Raw genomic sequence first — 2993 nt, forward strand, 5'->3', positions numbered from 1 at the left:
CTCTACTATTGGACCATAAACTCAATAAGGGCAAGGATCTTGTTTGCTTTTGTTCATTACAGAGATACTTAGCAATTTAAGTTCTGAATGAATTCGTGCTAACATCAAACATGAGAGCTCACTGTGCTAGGCATAGTTCTAAATACATTTCCTGAATTTCCTAAATACAATAACTAATTCTTAGATCAACTCTTATGAAGTAGGTACTACGGTCCCGACTCCGGATGAGTGCATTGTGGCTTTAATGACTTGACTTTCAGGGCACCTGGGTGGCTCAGTCGTTAAGCGTCTGCCTTCGGCTCAGGTCATGATCCCAGGGTCCTGGGATCGAGCCCCGCATCGGGCTCCCTGCTCCGCGGGAAGCCTGCTTCTCCCTCTCCCACTCCCACTGCTTGTGTTTCCTCTCTCGCTCTGTCAAATAAATAAAATCTTTATATATATATAAAAAAAAGACTGACTTTCCTTTTCCCTGCCCCATTTCCCACCCCAGATCTGCTTGGCGGCCTAAGATCTCTGGGACTTGGTCCCTCACCTGTCCCTTCTGCCACTGTGGCAATTCTCATCCAGGTAACTGCGGTGGCATCAGACATTACTTTTTATCCTGACCCCCAGTCCAAACAGTTCTTCAGTGCTCCATTGACTCTTCTTCCTTTTTCACATCCCTGCCTTAGTTCATGCTAGAGCCTCTATCTGGAGTACAAATCTAACCCAACCTCTTTTGAGGAGTTGGACAAGCTCAAATGCCATAATCAGTAGCAACTGTCTTTGTCATGACACTTTCCCCTCCACCTTTCATTGCATTTGCACTTCCATGACTAGACTGTGAGACATCCGAGGAGGATCCGTATCTGGGTCAGATTTCTCTCTACTGCCGGGCAGGCCCCTAGTAGCTGCTAGCGGATAGGCACTTTTCAAATACATTTTATCCCGTGGCATCGTACTGGAAAGCGAGAGGAGTTAAAGTCATCAGGAATACTACAAATTCTGACAGTTCCCAATAGTCACTCTACAGATTTTGAAAATGCCTCAGGAGGTTCACCTATTCACAATGGAAACTGCTGTAATCTCATCAACTCCTATCTGAAATTTTCTTAGGAGCTGCTAGCCTGGACAGGGAATTCTGACAGCCGAAGGCACAAAGCAAGGGGGCACCAAATGCATTTTTTCTTCTTTGTAAATAGCTCTTCACTGAATATTCACCATCAGGCACATTCAACACCATTTCATTGGCTCCTCCCAACAAACTTTCGGGGCTGGTAGTTATGAGAACACCTTTCTACAATAAATTCTGCGTAACATTCTCAAGTTCATGATTTTTGCTTAGTAAAATTATTTTTTAGTATTGAGTATTAAAATTGCTTTTTAGACTTTATTCCCTTGCTATAGGGTAAGAAAATCCATGAATAAATATACTTCCTTCAGGCTTGTTCCACAGCAGACTCCCAAGAAATTACAGCTGTTGGCAAAACCACCTGTATCCAAGCAATAGAACACAACTTGGAACACACAGACCGTGTTCGACTGCTCTGACCCTCCAACTGGAAGCCGGGACCATATCATTTAAGACAGGTGTTCTGGTTCGTATAAAAACTGAAACCGGTCCGTACTCAAGACGATGCACCTTGGCAGAATCAGTTGCAGATTAACCTCCCTAAACGAACAGTAACCTGTGGTGTGGGTGGAAGCCAGGGTGTAGAGTTGAGGATAAAGTAAACCGTGAAAGAACACTACTTTTGGAAATGTCTATTTCAACATCTGTTCAGTACCTAGGTTCATGTGACCCACTTGTGACATGCTAGTTAAAGCAGGCTTCAATCTCATCTCTAAATGGGAACTAGTCTCTGCAGCTTGGTTGGGAAGGTTCAATGAGGAGACACACAGTCGAGTTCCTCAGGCCCAGCACAACCCAGCACTAACTGCATTTCTGATGAGCTGTTTCAGGGTGTGGCCTTCTCAAAGTCTGAGGACTCAAGTCTGGAATTTGAATAGCAAGAGGCAGGCTGAGTCCAGCTCTTTACTGAAGAGTTAACAGTTTAAGTTTTAGAATTGTAAACCTAAACTAACAGTGTAATAGTGCTCTCCGCCTCACATGCGCACGCGCCCGCACACACGTGCCCGCACACACACACGTGCCCGCACACACGTGCACCCACCACCACTGCCTCAAACATCACCCGAGCGAGTGATTACTGTGGGTGTAATGTTTCGTAAAATCTAAGTATGAATGTAACAGCAAGACTCCCTATTAAAGATCTGGTAAATAACCTAAAATACCAAGTTCACATACACTGTGAGGAAACTCAAAAGATAGGCAAATTATAGGCAACACATGAGCAAGAACACATACTCCAAAGGGAAAATTTCAACTCCAGAAATACCTTACGAGCAAGAGGCCGTCAGGATACTAAGCACTGAGCACTGTGCTGTCATGGTGACCATTTATTTCTATTTTATATTTGAGGAAACAGCTCAGTTACTTACCCATAAGCCATACTTACCAAAGCCAGAGGCAAATAAGGACTAAGTACAAGTCATCTGATTCTTAGCATTATAGTCAATAATAAACCCATCAGGCAGTCTTTAACTTACTTTTGGTAGAAGACTGAAATTTTTAAAGTAAAAATCCCATGTTGGAACCAAGTAAATAAACTGCTTTAAAACTACTGGGAGGGGCACCTGGGTGGCTCAGTTGTTAAGCGTCTGCCTTCAAGGAAAAAAAAAAAAAAAAAAAGCGTCTGCCTTCAGCTCAGGTCATGATCCCAGGGTCCTGGGATCGAGCCCCGCATTGGGCTCCCTTCTTGGCGGGAAGCCTGCTTCTCCCTCTCCCACTCCCCCTGCTTGTGTTTCTTCTCTGGCTGTGTCTCTCTGTCAAATAAATAAAATCTTTGTAATAACCTGGAGTTAACAAGAGAGCCCTCATTGTAGTTCACACCGTATCAAAAACTGGCTTACGAAGGTCCTGTATTTAGTTCTTGCCTTCTTCTTCTGCATAG

This window comes from Zalophus californianus, chromosome 3 (genome assembly GCF_009762305.2).
Source record: "Zalophus californianus isolate mZalCal1 chromosome 3, mZalCal1.pri.v2, whole genome shotgun sequence".
Lineage (NCBI taxonomy): Eukaryota > Metazoa > Chordata > Mammalia > Carnivora > Otariidae > Zalophus > Zalophus californianus.